This window comes from Aquarana catesbeiana, linkage group LG13, assembly GCF_042186555.1.
Source record: "Aquarana catesbeiana isolate 2022-GZ linkage group LG13, ASM4218655v1, whole genome shotgun sequence".
Classification (NCBI taxonomy): Eukaryota; Metazoa; Chordata; class Amphibia; order Anura; family Ranidae; genus Aquarana; species Aquarana catesbeiana.
This window is the reverse complement of record NC_133336.1, coordinates 200265355-200285741: the sequence shown is the minus strand read 5'-3', so window position 1 is coordinate 200285741 and position 20387 is coordinate 200265355. Positions and strand designations below refer to the sequence as shown.

General features: G+C 42.2%; 1 long non-coding RNA gene across 2 annotated transcripts in view; it reads left to right on the top strand.

The window, feature by feature from the left end:
* The window catches only part of LOC141117614 (uncharacterized), a 65138-nt gene extending 46741 nt beyond the window's left edge, over window positions 1-18397 (top strand). For both annotated transcript variants that reach the window (XR_012237184.1, XR_012237185.1), the window contains exons 3-5: window positions 4236-4553; window positions 12545-12922; window positions 18297-18397. This is a non-coding gene — a long non-coding RNA (uncharacterized lncRNA). The remainder of the gene's footprint in view (window positions 1-4235; window positions 4554-12544; window positions 12923-18296) is intronic.
* Window positions 18398-20387: the final 1990 nt, after the last annotated feature.

The window sequence follows — 20387 nt, the reverse complement described above, 5'->3', positions numbered from 1 at the left end:
CAACTTTTCTTGTAACCACGTGTTCCACCCTAAAAAAAAAAAAAAAAAAAAAAAAAGCATAAATGTGCCTAAAAAAATAAATAAATAAATAAAATTTTTTGGAAAAAAATAGTTTTTTTTACTCACCTCTAAATGCCTGTTGCTAGGGCGTCCCTTGTAGTCTGCCTCCTTCAGTGCCTGGGCTGGTGACATCACTTCCCCTCGGCGCAGGAAGGGCTCAGCTCTGCCCCCTCCCTTTTGTCAATCATATGGGACACGTGACAGGCCCCATATGATTGCGCAGCTAATCATGGCGCGCGGCGCCGCTCGCGCATGCGCAGTGGGTTCCCTGCTGTGAAGCCACAGCCGAGCGCCCTCAGTTGCATTGCCAGCGCCGCCGAATGGAGGGGGAGACGAGCGGGGCTTCCGATCCCCCACATCGCTGGACCCTGGGACAGGTAAGTGTCCGATTATTAAAAGTCAACAGCTCTAGTATTTTGTAGCTGCTGACTTTTAATTTTTTTTTTTTTTTTTTTAGTGGGAACTCCTCTTTAAGACTCTACCCCTGAGAAGTCTGGATTTCTGTTCGAAATCTCTTTCATCCACCTTACCAATTGCTCTGTGTCTGCTTCTCCTCTCTGCCAATCCCTCCACTGGCTTCCGCTCACCCAACAAATTAAATTCAAAATACTAAGAAATACTTACAAAGCCATCCACAATTTAGCCCCAGCTACATCACTAGCCTAGTCTCTAAATACCAACCTACTCATTCACTTCATTCCTCTCAAGACTTCCTGCTCTCTAGCTCCCTCATCACCTCCTCCAATGCTCGCCTCCAGGACTTTTCCAAAGCCTCTTCAATCCTATGGAATGCCTTACCCCAATCTGTCCATTTATCTCCTACTCTATTAGCTTTTAGACGATCTCTGAAAACCCTTCTCTTCAGAGAAGCCTATACTACCCACACCTAACAACTGTATTTTCATTTTCTCCATCAGCTCATCCCCCACAGTTATTACCTTTTTGTTTCCACTTGACCCTCCCTTCTAGATTGTAAGCGATAACGAGCAGGGCCCTCTGATCCCTCCTGTATTGATTTGTATTGTAAGTGTACTGTCTGCCCCCATGTTGTAGAGCGCTGCACAAACGGTTGGCGCTATACAAATCCTGTATAATAATAATAATCTGAGCAGTTACAATGGGCACTCAGATATTGACCTGTGGGAATATTATAAATTAATGTCTTTGGATGAAAGCTGTACACTACTAGTGGCTTTTGGATTCCAGAACAATTGTATTTTCACAGTACGGTCTTCCCACAAGTGGATTATCAAGTCCAAAAAAGTAACGTTATATGGATGGCATTTATTAATGAATTTTATTTATAATGATTGCATGCCAGACTTATAACAAAGATGGAGGCCTCCTTTTGGGTGCCTGTTCAAAAAATAAGGACGTCATCAATGTACCTATACCAAGAAATAGTCCTGGAGAGGTGCTCTGGCAATGCTCCCCTGTCAAACAACCAGAACTCACAATTAGGGATGAGCTTTCTGTTCGGGTCAAACATGAGTTCGACTCGAACATTGGCTGTTTGCCCGTTCGTCGAAAAACCGGACATTATGGGCCATTCGCGCCAAATTCGAATGGTGCATAACGGCCCATAATGCACTGCGGGAGCACAGTGCATTGCTGTATGATTATTGGCCAGAGCATGCACCATGACCTGCATGCTTTGGCCAATTACAGCGCTAGAGGTCGACCGATATGGGTTTTTCTCTGGCCGATGTCGATTTTTAGAAATCGCGGTGGCCGATGGCCGATATGTGATGCCGATTTTTTTGGGCCGATATATTAGGCCGATTTTTTTTTTCTTTTTTTTTTTTTTCCTTCATCTCATAAAATTTAACAGTTAGACCCCTTTCACACTGGGGCATTTTCAGGCGCTTTTGGGCTAAAAATAGCGCCTGTAAATACCAACCTACTCATTCACTTCATTCCTCTCAAGACTACCTGCTCTCTAGCTCCCTCATCACCTCCTCCAATGCCTTGTCAGGCGGCTAGGTAGTAGAGGCGACCTGCACACGACTGCCGGGGCGACTTGCAAGACGACTTCTGTATAGAAGTCTATGCAAGTCGCCCCCAAAGTAGTACAGGAACCTTTCTTCTAAGTCGGAGCGACTTGCGTCGCTCCGATTAGAACGGTTCCATTGTACAGAACGGGAGGCGACTTGTCAGGCGGCTAGGTCGCCTGACAAGTCGCCCCCGTGTGAACCGGCTCTAAGTGTAAACATTGTATCAATTCAGGTTCTTTTTATCAGATTTGGCGGGCTGCCCAGAGAGGGGGGAGAAGTCGCTTCACAGAGGAATACAGGCAACTTGCATTAACTTCTATTACAGAAGTCTTTTGCAAGTCGCGCTGAAGTTATATCGGCCTTTTTTTATCAGCACAATCGGCCAATGCCGATTAAGTAGAAAACACCAAATATCGGCTGATATATCGGCCGGCCGATATATCGGTCGACCTTTATACAGCGCCCTCAGCTAAGAGTCATAATTGGCCAAAGGCAGGTTGCCTTTTGCCAATCATGGCTCAAGGGGACTAAGTCCACGCCCCACAATATATAAGGCTGCCTGCACGTTGGTCTCGTGTAGTGTGTGGTTGGCGTGGACGGAGAGATTATTCAGTTAGCTGCAGTGTATTTAATTATATATATAGATATATATATCATATATATATCTATATATCTATATCTATATCTATATCTCCACTGTATCCAGTTTAGCTATATCTGACTGCAGGCCGTTCCTGGTGTACTGTTTCTAATATACTTCAGGCGGTGTACACAGTATACAGTGCTCTGCACCCATAGTGCAGTTGCTCATACTGGCTACTAGTTGCTACTACTTTCCTGGTGGTGTACACAATACATACACTGCACCCATAGTTGTTGTTAAACTTCTGTTGGTGTACACAGTACCGTGCACCCCTAGATTTTTTGATCTAATATTTCACAGCAGGGCCTGTTCCTGCGCTCAACAAAAGTATCTGTGAGGCTTTAAAGTGTTGTGGCATGACCACCACCACCTAAGGCCCAATTTTTCTGCCCCTGTTTGACAGGGGTGCGTAATTACAATTTTTGTTCTAATATTTCACAGCAGGGCCTGTTCCTGCGCTCAACAAAAGTATCTGTGAGGCTTTACAGTGTTGTGCCACCACCACCACCACCGCCTAAGGCCCAATTTTTATGCCCCCTGTTTAACAGGGACATGTAATTACAATTCTTGATATAATATTTCACAGCAGGGCCTATTCCAGCACCATCCAAGAGTAACTGTGAGGGCTTACAGTGTTCTGGTACCACTAACAACTAAGGCCCAATTTTCCACAGAGTGTATAGAGCAGGCCATATAGTACATACAGGCGGTCCCCTATTTTCAAACATCCGACTTACAAACGACTCCTACTTACAAACGGAAGGAGACAACAGGAAGTGAGATGAAATCTACCCCTAGGAAGGGAAATTCTCTCCTGTAAGAGTTAATATGGGAAAAAGGTGTCGCCACTGATGCTTTATCACCAATCCTTGTTTCCCTAATAACCCAAAATTTTCAAAATCCAATTGTCATTGGGACAGAAAGTGAGGTGAAATCTTCTGAAGAGGGGCACAGGCAGCAAAACAAATGTTACAGGGGTGATAACCCTTCCCTATGTTTTCCAAAAAGCTTAAAAATAGATTTTTGGGCTGGAGCTACACTTAAAAAATGTACCTGTTCCAAATTACAAACAGATTCAGCTTAACAACAAACCTACAGTCCCTGTCTTGTTTGTAACCCAGGGACCGCCTGTATACTTCTGAACCGGGGGGTGTTCGGCTCATCCCTAGTCACAATCAGGACTCGCAATCACCCAAATATATAATAGCATTTAGTATCCCTTGCCATACCTTGGACTTGACAAAAGTACCTTCCATCAAACTGGAATATTTATTCGTAAATAGTCCAGTTTTTAATTCATTCAAGTGTATTATTTCCCCAAAAAATTGTGTTTGAGAAACCACTGTGTAAATACTGTGTGACATAAACAGTTGCAAGCGCTATTTTATTCCCTAGCATCTCTGCTAAAAAAATATATATAATGTTTTGGGGTTTTAAGTAATTTTCTAGCAAAAATACTGATTTAAACTTGTAAATGAAAAAAAAAGCCATAAAAGGTCTTCAAATGGTAATATTCTGACATTTATTTTGTGTATTAGGTGTGCGTTGTAACAAACATTGGAAAGAAAGGAATGAAACATCATTTAGGATTGGAGAAAATATTACTTTGACTGTGCAAGCAGAGGATAATGTTGACAAAGTGCTATGGGCAAAAGAAGGCGTAACTTTTTTGGAAACCTCTATTAACAGCAATAGCATTTTTTTAAACAAAACGTTTATATTGATAATTTGTGCCCACAATGTTACTTCAATCACGATATGTAACGCAACCAGTGAAAAGGTGGGAATATACACAGCAAGTCTACAGCATTCTGGCAAATATAAAACCGTAGCGTTTTATGTTAAAACGCTTGCTGGTAAGTAATGCTTTTAGAAGATTAAATGAAGTGTGTAATTGTAATCAAGATAATTCATATACTTTGGAGTTTGTTAGGCATGAATATACACAACATGGCCATTATGTATTACCTTTACCTTCTCATCATTTAAAGGCACCTTGAATAGTGGAAGGAAAAAACTAACTTTCTGCTTTCCTTTGCTGGCCATAAGCTTCTCACTATAACCTCTGTCTTCACTGCTCTTCAAACTAACATATGGCTCTGTCCTCACTAGATCTTTAACCTAATCTTCTTTTCTAGGATGCCATAGTGAGGAACTAAGACTGCCATCTCAGTTCCTCACTATAGCCTCCTCTTCTCTCCCCAACTCTTCACTACAACCTCTCTTCCTCTTCTCAGCACTTTATCCTACGCTCTTTATACTTCCCAGAAACCTTTTACAACCCTTCCTTACTAGCTCCTCAGTCCTCTCTACAACCTTCCATCCTCCTCACAGCTCTTCACTACAACTTCTCTTCCTCTTCTTAGCTCTTTACTAGACATGTGCAGAACAAACAAATGTGTTTTGTTTTTTCCGATTGATTAGTTACAGCGCCTTGAAAAAGTATTCATACTCCTTGAAATCTTCCACATTTTGTCATGTTGCAACCAAAAACGTAAATGTATTTTTTGGGGATTCTATCTGATAGACCAACACAAAGTGGCACATAATTGTGAAGTGGAAGGAAAATGATAAATGGTTTTCAATTTTTTTTTTACAAATAAATATCTGAAAAATGTGGGGGGCAGAGTAAAGGGGGCTGACCCTTTACTCTGATACCCCTAACTAAAATCTAGTGGAACCAATTCCCTTCAGAAGTCACCTAATTAGTAAATAGAGTCCACCTGTGTGTAATTTAATCTCAGTATAAATGCAGCTGTTCTGTGAAGCCCTCAGAGGTCTGTTAGATAACCTTAGTGAACAAACAGCATCATGAAGGCCAAGGAACACACCAGACAGGTCAGGGATAAAGTTGTGGAGAAGTTTAGAGCAGGATTTGAACATTTCACGGAGCTCTGTTCAATCTATCAACCTGAAAATGGAAAGAGTATGGCACAACTGAAAACCTACCAAGTCATGGCCGTCCACCTAAACTGACAGGCCGGGCAAGGAGAGCATTAATATGAGAAGCAGCCAAGAGGTCCATGGTAACTCTGGAGGAGCTGCAGAGATCCACAGCTCAGGTGGGAGAATCTGTCGACAGGACAACTATTAGTCGTGCACTCCACAAATCTGGCTTTTATGGAAGACTGGCAAGAAGAAAGCCATTGTTGAAAGAAAGCCATATCAAGTCCCATTTGTAGTTTGAGAGAAGCCATGTGGAGGACACAGCAAACATGTGGAAGAAGGTGCTCAGGTCACCTGAGACAAAACTTTTACTTTTTGGCGTAAAATCAAAATGCTATGTGTGGCGGAAAACTAACACTGCACATCACCCTGAACACACCATCCCCACCGTGAAACATGGTGGTGGCAGCATCATGTGGTCGAGATGCTTTTCTTCAGCAGGGACAGGGAAGCTGGTCAGAGTTGATGGGAAGATGGATGGAGCCAAATACAGGGCAATCTTAGAAGAAAACCTGTTATGCCGCGTACACACGATCGGAAATTCGGCCAACAAAAGACCAATGAGAGCTATTGGTCGGAAAATGCAACCGTGTGTATGCTCTATCGGACTTTTGCTGGCCGAATTCCAGCCAGCAAAAGATTGAGAGCATGTTCTCAATTTTTCGGTTGGAAAAAATTCCTACCCCAAAATGCGATCGTCTGTAGCAATTCCGATGCGCAAAATTCCTATGCATGCTCGCAAACAATTCGACACATGCTCGGAAGCATTGAACTTAATTTTCTCAGCTCGTCGTAGTGTTGTACATCACCGCGTTCTTGACGGTCGAAAGTTCAGCAAACTTTTGTGTGACCGTGTGTATGCAAGGCAAGCTTGAGCAGAATCCCGTCTGAAAAGCCATCATATCTTTTTCCGACCAAAATCCCGATCGTGTGTACGCAGCATTAGAGTCTGCAAAAGACTTAAGACTGGGGCGGAGGTTCACCTTCCAGCAGGAGAATGACCCTAAACATACAGCCAGAGCTACAATGGAATGGTTTAGATCAAAGCATATTCATGTGTTAGAAACGCCCAGTCAAAGTCCAGACCTAAATCCGGTTGAGAATCTGTGAAATTGACAATTGACAATCTTGAAAATTTTTGTTCACAGACGCTCTCCATCCAATCTGACAGAGCTTGAGATATTTTACAAAGAAGAATGGGCAGAAATGTCCCTCTCTAGATGTGCAAAGCTGGTAGAGACATCCCCCAAAAGAATTGCAGCAAAAAGGTAGTTCTAAAGAGGATTGACTCAGGGGGGCTGAATAAAAATGTACCCCACACTTTTCTCATATTTATTTTTAAGAAATGTTGAAAACCATTTATCATTTCCCTTCCACTTCACAATTATGTGCCACTTTATGTTGGTCTATCACATAAAATCCCAATAAAATACATTTACGTTTTTAGTTGTAAAATGCCAAAATATGGACATTTTTGAAGGGGTGTGAATACTTATTCATGGCACTGTACATCAAATGGCTAAATGCAGCTTAATAGGTTCTTTTCTGAAATGTTTCAGCCACTTCAGGCCTTACTTGTAGCCATGTGTAAGGCCCGGAGTGGCTGAAATGCATCAGTACCTGTTGAGCTGTATTTCAGCCATTTGCTGTAATAAAGGATATCAAGGATCTATACTGAAGCGCTGGCTTGTGTTTGTGAAATGGTATTCAAAATGGTGGCTTGTTTTCTTTAGAAAGCACAGACACAGGCAGATTCATAGCTCTGCTCAAGACTGGTTTCTCCTGTACATGGACAACCTGGGTGTCGGCCATCAAAGTCCGTCTCCACTTTTCATTGAAAATTGGAAAAAATCAGACGCACTCCAATTAGCTCTTCCTACGTTGCTTTTAATAATCAGTGCGCTGATTGCATACAGTAATGTCTCCAATCCTTAACACGTTTCACCACTCCTAGCTTGCTTTCTCCTATTCTTGTAAGCAAGCCAGGAGTGGTGAAATGCGTCAAAGAAGGGTGTTTTGGGTTTGAGACATTACTGTATGCAGTCAACGCTCTGATTATTAAAAACACTGCAAGAAGAGCAACTATCGAGTGCAGCTGATTTTTTTTTCCTATTCTTTGGAAAGTAATAGCCTGAAAAGAAGGACTTGCCCCCATCCAACATGCTGCATAGAAGGACCTGTGATCTCTGTATGGTAGCAGTGGTAGCTCTGTAGAATTCTGACACGCCTCCCGCGGAGTCAGAGCAGGACGCTCCAATCATTATTATTATTGTAATACAGGATTTATATAGAGCTGACAGTTTGCACAACGCTTTACAACATGAGGGCAGACAATACAATTACAATACAATTCGATACAAGAGGAATAAGAGGGCCCTGCTCGGTAGAGCTTAGGATCTTGGAGGGAGGGTCAAGTGATACAAAAGGTAATAACTGTGGGGAGTGAGCTGATGGAGAAAATAGAAGCACAGTTGTTGGGTGGAGGCAGGATAGGCTTCTCGAAAGAGAAAAGTTTTTAGGGATTAGACATGTGCATTCCGTTTCGTTCCGAATCGAAATTCGGACGAATTTTTCATTATTCGGAAATTCGGATGCATCCGAATTTCCGAATTAGAAAAGTAAAGAATTTAAACGAATCCGAAAAAAAACAAACGAATTTGAAAACATATTCGAATCGAATTCGAAGACAAATTCAAATCAAATTCGAAAAAAATAGAAAACGTTTTTCTAAAAAAAACAATTAGATAGAATATAAAATAATAAAGCGTATTTATCGGCGTATAACACGCACCCCAAGTTTAGGAGAGAATTTTAAGGGAAAAAACTTTTAGGAGGGAAGTTTAAGGAAAAGAAACTTACATTAAAATGCCCATCAATGCAGCCTCATCAGTGTTCATCTGCAGCCTTGTTAGTGTCATTGCAGCCTTTTCAGTGTCAGTGCAGCCTTGTCAGTGCAGCTGTCCCCCAGTGCAGCCTTGTCAGTGCAGCCTTGTCAGTGCAGCTTTGCCCCAGTGCAGCCTTGTCAGTGCAGCTTTGCCCCAGTGCAGCCTTGTCAGTGCAGCCTTGCCCCAGTGCAGCCTTGTCAGTGCAGTCTTGTCAGTGCAGCTTTGCCCCAGTGCAGCCTTGTCAGTGCAGTCTTGTTAGTGCAGCTTTGCCCCAGTGCAGTCTTGTCAGTGCAGCCTTGCCCCAGTGCAGCCTTGTCAGTGCAGCCTTGTCAGTGCAGTCTTGTCAGTGCAGCTTTGCCCCAGTGCAGCCTTGCCTCAGTGCAGCCTTGTCCCCAGTGCAGCCTTGTCCCCAGTGCAGCCTTGTCCCCAGTGCAGCCTTGTCCCCGGTGTCCATGCCTACTGCCTGCCGCCAACATACACATGCATGTAGTTTTAAATATGGCGCCGCGGAGTTCGAAGGGACTAGACGCCGGCGGAACTGAACGAACGGTGCCAAGATACACATAGTCGAGTGTATTCAGCTCTTTCCGGCGCCGCTCACAGTCCCGCCCAGTCCCGCCCTATGATGGACATAACACAGGTCCAATGGCGGGACTGGGCGTGACTGTGAGCGGCGCCGGAAAGAGCCGAATACACTTGACTATGTGTATCTCGGCTCTGTAATTTCGGCGGCGGTCGTTCAGCTCCGCCGAGTCCCTCCGAACTCCGCGGCGCCATATTTAAAACTACTCGCTATGTGAATGTCGGCGGCGATCGCTGCTGATAGCTCACAATTAGCGGGGATCGGCGTATAACACGCACCCACGACTTTCCCCTGATTTTAAGGGGAAAAAAGTGCGTGTTATACGCCGATAAATACGGTATATAATATTTCTTCTTTCTATTTCTATTCTGTTCTACTGTTCTATTGTTTTTCTATTATATTCTTTTCTATCAGAATTTGATTTCATTCTATTTCTATATAACCTTTTTCCGAAATTCGAATTTTGTATAGAATGAATTTGAATTCAAATAGAAAAGATTAGAATATAATAGAAAAACAATAGAACAGAATAGAATAATATATAATATATATATTATATTATATTCTGTTCTATTGTTTTTCTAGTCTATTCTTTTCTATAATTTTCTATTCAAATTCATTCTATACGAAATTCGAATTTCAGAAGCCATCTTCCGAAATTCGAATTTTGTATAGAATGAATTCAAATTCGAATAGAAAAGTTTAGAATAGAATAAAAAAAGAATAGCCTAGAAAAACAATGAAACAGAATAGAAAAAAATATAATATATATATTATATTTTATTCTCTTCTGTTCTATTGTTTTTCTAGTCTATTCTATTTCTATTATTTTCTATTCTTATCTTTTCTATTCAAATTCGAATTCATTCTATACGAAATTCTAATTTTAGAAGCCATCTTCCAAAATTCGAATTTCGCATAGAATTAATTCAAATTCGAATAGAAAAGTTTAGAATAGAATAGAAAAGAATAGCATAGAAAAACAATGGAACAGAATAGAAAAAAAATATAATATATATATATAACCATCTTCCGAATTTGGTACGGAATGAATGCGAATAGATTAGAATAGAATATATTATATTTTTTTTCTATTCTGTTCTATTGTTTTTCTATGCTATTCTTTTATATTTTTTTCTATTCTATCCTAATCTTTTCTATTGGAATTCGATTTCATTCTATACGAATTTCAAATTTCGCAAAATGGTTATATATACAGTTTACTTTTTCAAATTCAGTTAGTTTTTTTCGAATGCGGTAGAATTTTTTCGAATTTGACAGTTTTTTCGAATGTGGTAGAATTTTTTCAAATTTGATAGTTTTTTTCGAATGTGGTAGAATTTTTTTTTCGAATTTGACAGTTTTTTTCGAATGTGGTAGAATTTTTTCGAATTTGATAGTTTTTTTCGAATATGGTCAAATTTGTTCGAATGCAGTCCAATTTTTTCGAATGCGGTCCAATTTTTTTGAATTCGAATACGAAACGAAACGAATTCCGAAAACGAATGTAACGAATGCAACAAATTTAACTAAACAAATTTAGTTAAATAACGAATCGAAACGAAACGAAACAAATTTTTTCATCCTGCACATGTCTATCAGGAATCGCCTAAAAGTGGATAGAGTTGGAGATAGTCGGATAGAGGTATGGAATTCCAAAGGATGAGAGAGACTCGGGAGAAGTCCTGGAGGCGAGCATGGGAGGAGGTGACAAGGGAACCAAAGAGCAGGAGGTCTTGGGAGGAATGAAGAGAACGATTAGGTTGGTATTTTGAGACTAGGTTAGTGATGTAGTTGGGGGCAGGGCTGTGGATGGCTTTGTAAGTTGTTGTTAGTATTTTGAATCAAATTATTTGGGTGATCGGGAGCCAATGGAGGGATTGACAGAGAGGGGTAGAAGACACTGAACAGTTTGTAAGGTGATGGGTCCGGCAGCAGCATTCATGATGGACTGAAGGGGGGATAACCTATGTAAAGGTAAGCCAATGAGAAGGGAGTTGCAGTAGTTGAGGCAAGAGATAACCAGGGAGTGGATTAGGAGTTTTGTGGTATCATTGGTTAGGAAGGGGCATATATTGGTGATGCTGCGGAGATTGAGGTGGCAAGCTTTGGAAAGTGATTAAATGTAGGGCTGAAAAGAGAGTTCAGAGTCCAGGACTATACCTAGGACCCTGGCATGCAGGGATGGGTTGATGGTTGTGTCCTTGATCTTGACAGAGAAGTCAGGGTAAGAGCCACAATGGGGAGGAAATATTATGAGCTCAGTTTTGGATAGATTGAGATTGAGGAAGTGGTGTGACATCCAGATTGATTTGTCAGTTAGTAAATTAGTGATGCGTGAGGAGAGTGATGTTGTGAGCTGAGGGGTAGAGAGATAGATTTGGGTGTCGTCAGCATAGAAATGATATTGTAAGCCAAGGGAGGCTATCAGCTGACCCAGGGAGGTAGTGTAGATCGAGAATAGGAGAGGTCCAAGAACAGAACCTTGGGGGACCCTGACGGAGAAAGGAAGAGGAGAGTGTCAGAAATGTCACGTCTACCACAATGCAGGTGGTCAGACACTATAGCTGGCTACTGTGTGCTTCACCTATAGCAGCCCTCTTTCCCTTAAGGTAAGCAGGCCTACCGGTACTTGGTTGCCCCCAGGACTTATACACAATGCTATAGTGCCTGGCCACCACACTAGGGCAGACGCGAACAGAGCCAACAACAGACTACTTGCAGTTTAGCAGACAGATAGCGTGGTTCTAAGATGGTCCAGTAATAAGGCAGGCTGAGTTCAGGGGAAAGTCCAATATCCAATCCGAGTCGTACACAGGGAAGTCTAACAGCAAAGCAGGCCAAAGAAACAGGACGCTTGATCAGAACAATGTAGGGTACTCTGTCTCTATCACAAGTGAGGGATAGAGTGTTTTGGTTTGCTTATATCAGGTGACTGATCAGATCAATCATCTTGCAGGTGAACACAGACAGGGGAAAAGCAACAGCCAACACCCGGATGCTGGAATAAGGAACAGGGGCTATAAGTGATCATGACAGGGAGGAGGAATTAGAATTGTGAGTGACACTGAAGGTGTGGTGGGATAGGTAGGGTAAGAGCCAATGAAGAGCACAGCCACGGTGATCAAAGGAGTGGGGTGTTTTGAGGAAAGGGAGGGTGGTCAACCGTATCAAAGGCAGCTGAAAGGTCCAGAAGTAGGAGTACAGAGTAGTGTCCATTGGATTTTGTTGTTAGTAAATCGTTTCATCGGGGAGAATGAGCTTCGTGAATTGGAGAACTCTAGCTCTGACTCAGTAGGGGGTGTTTAGGCCCTCTGCAGAGAGACAAATGGCAGAAATTTTCTCGATTTTTTTAGAAGTGTTTGCCCTTACCCTTTCAAAACTAATTTATTTTTTTATTTTTTTCATGTCTAAAATGAAAATACTAAAACAGAAGAAGAACCAGTGATTTTAGAAGGTTTAAAAATTGGGTGGAGCAAAGACAACAGAACTGAGATTGCGGTAATCACATACGATAACTCTTCGGACATACAACTAAACATCTCTGAAGGTTTCTGTGGGGAAACAACATATGTTAAAGGAACAGAAGGACAACCTTTGCTTTTACATATAAAAGGGCCTACAAGTGTCAAGAGAACTGATTCTGCTTCAATTAGGTACAGAGACTCCGCAGGCATCAAATTAAACATGTCTCATAATGGTTCACTATTAATAGCTCATTTAACAAAGGAAGACCAGGGAAATTACACTGTGATGATAGAGCGATGGGGTACACCAGAGTGTAATCATACTTGTATCGTTACAACTTCCAGTAAGTATGTTTTTGGAATCTCTTGAATACAAATGTAATAATCTGACTGTTAAAAAAAAATCTTTGTCCTCCCCCAATAGCCACATGAACACATTTGATGGCTTTGCATTTTTTTTTATTTCTGAGACCCATGGAGATGCTCACATTATGCTTGGGGTGAGAGTTCATAGCTGGGAGGCTATCTCCAGCCAAGACATTTTTTATTTTTTAAGCTGGAATGCACATTACAATCCAATTGTATAATATCAATACAAACCTTTTTAGATTTACCAAAACTGTGTAATTGGGATGAGCTAAGGGGGAGCAAAGGGATGATGGTGACATAATTGACCTAATATGACCACATGGCCATATTTGTACAATTTCATTGGCCAAATGAAGCTATATTAGGTCAATTATGTCATCAGAATCCCAGATCCGCAGTCACACATAAAGAAGGTCCGGAATACTGGTGACATCTTTGACCTACTACCTCCACATTTGGTCAATGACATTGTCCAGATATGGCCATGTGGCCATATTGGGTCAGTGATGTCACTAGCATCCCCTCCCCTGTGCCCCCTTAGCTGTCACGATAGCAGGCCTCAACCTATTTAAGCCATGGAAGTGGGATTCCCACAGCCACACAAAACCAAGGGGTGTGGAATATGCTGACATCATTGACCTAATATGCCCACATTAATGGCGTTCTACATCCACTGCTTATTAGGCTCGTGACCTGCTCATCATGTGACAGTTAAGGAGGTAAAAGGGCAGAAATGCTGGTGACATCATTGACCTAATATGGCCACACATATGATCATATTTGGACAATACATTTGAGAAAATGGGCCCATAGTAGGTCAATGATGTCACTAGAATTTTTGTTAGGTGAGGCTGTAGGGTAGGGAATTCCACACCCACAGCTTGTTGGGCTGGTGGCCTACTACCATGAGACAGTGGACCCAGATGCTAGTGAAGATCACTGGGGAAGTGGTAAATACTACAGTGATTTCCAGTTTCCAGGGGGGAATCTCACAGGTATGGCACATACTGTACATACTTACAAACGAATGGCACCATCCCAACCTATAACTGGCCTTTGCAGCAAGGAGCACATGGAAGAGTGACACTTGTCAAAAACAAACAAAAACGCTTACTTACTAGCCTGCAACAAACCAAATTGTCCTGTCTAACAGTTCACGTTAAAAAACAAGGGGTTTGGTTGCACACAATTGCAAGCATATTTGTAAGCCGCAGTGGCCACATCATGGCACCCCAGTGTACCGCAGTCCTAACTCTATATTTCTGAGAGTCTCCCAAATTGGAGCACATACTGCATACACTATATTACCAACAGTATTAGGACGCCTGCCTTTACACGCTCATGAACTTTAATGGCATCCCAGTCTTAGTCCGTAGGGTTCAATATTGAGTTGGCCCACCCTTTGCAGCTATAACAGCTTCAACTCTTCTGGGAAGGCTGTCCACAAGGTTTAGGAGTGTGTCTATGGGAATGTTTGACCATTCTTCCAGAAGCGCATTTGTGTTATAAGGCACTGATGTTAGACAAGAAGGATTGGCCCACAGTCTCTCACCCCAAAGGTGTTCTATCGGGTTGAGGTAAGGACTCTTTGCAGGTCAGTCAAGTTCCTCCACCCCAAACCCACTCATCCATGTCTCTATGGACATGGTGTACTGCCATGTCAGGAAGGGGCCATCCCCAAACTGTTCCCACAAAGCTGGAAGCATAATATTGTCCAAATTACCTTGGTATGCTGACGCCTTAAGAGTTCCCTTCACTGCAACTAAGGGGCCAAGCCCGACCCCTGAAAAACAGCCCCCACACCATAATCCCCCCATCCACCAAATGATTTGGACCAGTGCAGAAAACAAGGTCCATAAAGACATGGATGAGCGAGTTTGGGGTGGAGGAACTTGACTGGCCTGCCCAGAGTCCTGACCTCAACCCGATAGAACACCTTTGGGATGAATTAGTGGGTAGACTGCAAGCCAGGCCTTCTCATCCAACAACAGTGCCTGACCTCACAAATGCGCTTCTGAAAGAATGATCAAACATTCCCATAGACACGCTCCTATACCTTGTGGACAGCCTTCCCAGAAGAATTGAAGCTGTTATAGCTGCAAAGGGTGGGCCAACTCAATATTGAACCCTACGGACTAATGCCCCGTACACACGGTCGGATTTTCCGATGGAAAATGTCCGATCGGAGCGTGTTGTCGGAAATTCCGACCGTGTGTGGGCTCCATCGGACATTTTCCATCGGATTTTCCGACACACAAAGTTGGAGAGCAGGAGATAAAATTTTCCGACAACAAAATCCGTTGTCGGAAATTCCGATCGTGTGTACACAAATCCGACGGACAAAGTGCCACGCATGCTCAGAATAAATAAAGAGATGAAAGCTATTGGCCACTGCCCCGACGTACGTGTTTTACGTCACCGCGTTCAGAACGATCGGATTTTCCGACAACTTTGTGTGACCGTGTGTATGCAAGACAAGTTTGAGCCAACATACGTCGGAAAAAATCCTAGGATTTTGTTGTCGGAATGTCCGAACAAAGTCCGACCGTGTGTACGCCCTATATGACTGGGATGCAATTAAAGTTCATGTGCGTGTAAAGGTAGGTGTCCCAATACTTTTGGTACTTTTGGTGTATATAAATGGATAGATTAAGGGCAGGCATGCCTGGAGAGAGCCCATCCCTTCTTAACCCCTTCCTGTCCGTGTTATAGCTGAATGACGGCTACAGCGCAGGTCTACTTTGCCAGGAGGGCATCAATAGACATCCTCTCGCGCTCGAGCGGCCTGCGTGCCCCCTGCAGGGTGCAAGCGGAGCGCTCTGTGATCAGCGAGTCTATGAGACTCGGCTGATCACAGATCGGAGTAAGGTGTCGATCCCAACCCCTTAATAATCTGTCAGAGGGAAATTGGTCCCGATCAAGGAGAGCAGCGTGGAGTCATCTATCTGTGCCCACCAGTGCCACCTACCAGTGCACAACAGTGCTGCCTACTAGTGCCCACCAGCGCCACCTACCAATGCCCACAGCGCCACCTATCAGTGCCCACAGTGCCACCTATCAGTGCCCACAGTGCCACCTATTAATGTCATCGATCAGTGCCTCATCACCAGTGCTCCCTTTTTAGTGCCACCTACCATTGCCCATCAGCGCCATCTATCAGTGCTACCAGTCAGTGACACCTATCAGTGCCACCCATCAGTTACACCTATCAGGGCCCATCAGTGCTGTCTTATCTGTGCCTATCATTGCCGCCTTATCAGTGCCCATCAGTGCAGCCTCATCAGTGCATATCAATGAAGGAGAAAAATTACCTGTTTGCAAAATTTTATAACAAACAATGAAATTCATATGAAATATGAATTTTTTTTTTCAAAATTTTCCATCTTTTTTTGTTTAGCAAAAAAAAAAAAAAACCCCAGTGGTGATTAAATACCACCAAAAGAAAGCTCTATTTGTGTGAAAAAAATGTACAGTGTTGTATGACCGAGCAATTGTCATTCAAAGTGTGACAGTGCTGAAAGCTGAAAATTGGCCTGGGCAGGAGGGGGATTTAGGTGCCCAATAAGCAAGTAGTTAAAGGTATAGGGACAAACTGAACACCCAGCAAAAGCATAATGGCAGCTGAAGGCATCCAGTGCATCTCTGCACATACATACTTAAGCCTCGTACACACGATCGGACTTTCCAACGGGAAATGTTCGATGACAGGCTGTTGTCGGACAATTGTTGTCGGATTTTCTGCGGACAAATGTTGGCTAGCAGGTTTTCAAGTTTTCCGCGGACAAATGTGTGTTGTCGGATTTTCCGAAGCAAGGACGAGCCGGAAGCGGTCAGTCTTGTAAACTAGCGTTCGTAATGGTGAATTTACATTCGTGACGTGGCACATTATGAAATCTCCAAATGCAGCGCACAATTATCTTCTTTAATGGGATAATAATGAAGCTGCTTTGCTGGTGATACTGATGGAGTTATTGCAAACACATTTAAAAAGGCTTTTTTTTTTCTAGTGATTTCAAGAATATTATGTTTATAAATTTTTTTTGGTCAAGTTACCACAACACCATTATCAGTAGTTTTTTATATCAAAGATACAACTATGTTGGTGTCCCTTGTCAATTTTACATTGTATTTTTTAAAATGTAACTGCCAACTCCCAAAATATCATTTGAAGTAAAACACATAGCCAAGTATTATTCTCCACAATTTTATTATTGTGCATTAAAAAAAGAAAACAATTACACACAAAGACATGCTATCTGCCAATAGAACTTAACCAAAAGGTGCATTCTATGCATCCAAAAATATAGAAAATATACCAAATCATATCATTACTCAACCTAAAAAATAATGTAAAAGCAAAAACTCCAAGGCCAATAATAAATAACACGTTATCTCCTCCGATTCCGCAACATGGCTGGTCGACGAACGGCCGTTCACAAAATAACTGAAGAGTGCGACATGAAAAGCGCGAAATGAAAAGCACGAATCAACACTCACCAAACTTCTACTAACACAAAATTATCAGAAGGAGCCCAAAGGGTGGCGCTAAGGAGCTGAAAAACCACGTAGTACGTCACTACGTTCGTAATTGTTGGCCAACAATTGTGTGGCCGTGTGTATTCAAGACAAGTTTGGGACAACGCCCTTCGGACAAAATTCCACGGTTTTGTTGGCGAACAATCCGATCGTGTGTACGAGGCTTAACACTGGTCAAACCTGGATCAACGTAACTATGTAAAAATGGACATTTTGCAAATATGGTGTATTGCAATGTTCATGTGCTAACAAGAACATGCTGATAGGAGGAGAGCGTAATGTGACAGAGAGATGAGCTCATCGGTCTACTGCTTCTCCTTTCACTGTCCAGTCACAGGCTGGAGGTGGGATAAGACCTGTAAGCATTACTTAACCACTGCAGACAAAGTGGCAGAACAGACATATAAATCCATTGGCAGGTATATTAGATCCCCATTTATGCATTTCAAATGTGTATTTTGCTCTTTACCTTACATTCAACTATAATTAGGCAATACAATCATTGTAGACAATTTAAACATTGTCATAATGAGATTGCCTAAAATGATTGACTTGTCTTTAATTATTGCACCATACGTATTCACTGAAGCCTGCAGCTGACCCTCTGACTTCAATACATTGGAGGCCACAAGAATGCAGCCAGCTAAGCCTTTGTAATGTAAGAACTCCAGCTCTGCATACTTGTTCCAAAAAAGTATATCTAGAAATAAAACTGCAAATTATTTCATTTATTTATTTTTTTTAATAATTTCTATATACATTTTTTGAGTGTTTTAAAAAATATTAATTCTGTTTTTTTTTGTTATATGATAGGTTACATTTTAGTTACCATCAACGGTATTGCTATTTTCTTCATAACCTTAGTCCTAGTCATTGTCATACTGATGATAATCTACTTTCTAACCTGCAAAGTAAGTTTTTTTTTTTATTTCTAATCACAGTTATGTTTTTATTTTCTGGATATCTGATTCAGCCATGAACATACACTCACCGGCCACTTTATTAGGTACACCTGTTCAATTTCTTGGTAACACAAATTGCTAATCAGCCAATCACATGGCAACAACTCAATGCATTTAGGCATGTAGACGTGGCAAAGATGACTTGCTGAAGTTCAAACCGAGCATTAGGTTGGGGAAGAAAGGGGATTTTAGTGACTTTGAATGTGACATGGTTGTTGGTGCCAGACGGGCTGGTCTGAGTATTTAAAAAAAACTGCTGATCTACTGAGATTTTCGCACACAACCATCTCTCGTTTACAGAGAATGGTCCGAAAAAGAGAAAATATCCAGTGAGCGGACGTTGTGTGGAGGAAAATGCCTTGTTGATGTCAGAGGTCAGAGGAGAATGGGCAGACTGGCTCCAGATGATAGAAAGGCAACAGTGACTCAAATAACCACTTGTTACAACCAAGGTATGCAGAATACCATCTCTAAACACACAACACATCGAACCTTGAAGCAGATGGGCTACAGCAGCAGAAGACCACACCGGGTACCACTCCTGTCAGCTAAGAACAGGAAACTGAGGCTACAATTCACACAGGCTCACCAAAATTGAACAATAGAAGATTGGAAAAATGTTGCCTGGTCTGATGAGTCTCGATTTCAGCTGCGACATTTAGATGGTCGGGTCAGAATTTGGCATAAACAACATGAAAGTATGGATCCATCCCGCCTTGTATTGACGGTTCAGGCTGGTGGTGGTGGTGTAATGGTGTGGGGGATACTTTCTTGGCACACTTTGGGCCCCTTAGTACCAACTGAGCATCGTTTACACACCACGGCCTACCTGAGTATTGTTGCTGACCATGTCCATCCCTTTATGACTACAGTGTCCCCATCTTCTGAAGGCTCCTTCCAGCAGGATAATGCACCATGTCACAAAGCTCCAATCATCTCACCACTGGACAATGAGGTCCCTGTACTCCAATGGCCTCCACACTCACCAGATCTCAATCCAATAGAGCACCTTTGGGATGTGGTGGAACGGGAGATTGGCATCATGGATGTGCAGCCGACAAATCTGCAGCAACTGCGTGATGCTATCATGTCACTATGGACCAAAATCTCCTTGTTGAATCTATGTCACAAAGAATGAAGGCAGTTCTGAAGGCAAAAGGGGGGTCCAACCCGGTACTGGCAAGGTGTACCTAATAAATTGGCCAGTGAGTGTAGTAATTATCAATACGGAGATACATTATTTGTTATCTGTCTTGCCAGTATTGTCTTACAACTTCTATATGATTGTGATCCCACAAATATCAGGTTTCTGAATGGTTCTACCTGGACTTAAAGTAATGTTTTCATGTTTGAAATAGGGGGGCTGCCATTGCTGGGCAAAAGTCCTTACTGGAATAGTAATTTGTCAACTCAAAGAGCATTAAAGTCAGTGTGTCAATATAAAGGCCTGGCAGATAGCATTTTCAGAAGAAGTAAGCAAGTACAGACATCCCAATCTGCAAAAACTCATTTCAGGGAGGTGGCGCTTTGCGCCCACATCCCCCCCAGCCCCCCCCCCACCACCATCACCACCAACCCCCTCTCCCCCCCCCCCCCGCGGCAAAATATTTTTTAAATCACCTTTTTAATAGTTTTCCACAGTGCTTCTGAAGAAGAGGGTGTGGCAGTGAACGGTGTCAGTAGTTTTTGTTTTTTTTTATAATTAATTTTAATTTTAATTAAAATTAACTAAATTCATTTTTTTTTCACAATGCTTTTTGGGGGAGGGGGTTGGGGCAGTGGACAGTGTTGGTAGGGCAGGGGAAAGTGGTGTCAGTAGTTTTTTATTTTATTTTTTTTACACTTTTTAAATTTTATTTTAAATTTTTTTACAATTTTTTTTTTTTTATACTTTTTTTTGGGGGGGGGGGGGCTTTGGTGAGATGTCAGCATATACACTTGT